Source organism: Asparagus officinalis, chromosome 2, assembly GCF_001876935.1.
Source record: "Asparagus officinalis chromosome 2, Aspof.V1, whole genome shotgun sequence".
In the NCBI taxonomy this organism is placed as follows: domain Eukaryota; kingdom Viridiplantae; phylum Streptophyta; class Magnoliopsida; order Asparagales; family Asparagaceae; genus Asparagus; species Asparagus officinalis.
Window position 1 is genome coordinate 10,668,060 of NC_033795.1, and position 509 is coordinate 10,668,568.

A 509-nucleotide genomic window follows, 5' to 3' on the forward strand; every position below is an offset into this window, starting at 1 on the left:
CCACCGGCGCTGGACGCCTCTTGATTCCAAAGACGATTCGAATTCGTACCCATCTCGAGACAAAACTGAAGAATTTAGTTCTAGAATCTGGAACCTTTATAAGAGAGAAAGGTTTTTCTTTTTTTGTTTATCGAGAGAAGAGGGCTAGGACTTTGTGCAAGGGTGGGCATGGGCTGGGTTAGTTCAGCCCATAACCTGGCCCGGCGGGTATAAGGTAGTTGTCTGATTCGGATCCGGGCGGGTTAGATTGGATTGGCACTCTCTCTCTGGTACTAGGCATAGGGCTAGACTCAGCTCGAGCCACGGCTTACCTAGGTTCAGGCCAAGCTTGAACAAGCTCACGGCCCGTGGGTCGGGGACCAGCCCATGGTTTTGTTTTTTTTTTACTTTTTTCCTTTTTTTATTGTTTAACTATTTAACTATATTAAACTTGTATGTATACTTATCTAATTAATTTTAAAAAATTTAGTAATTTAAACTTGTATTTTTAAACTTATATTTGTAATCTT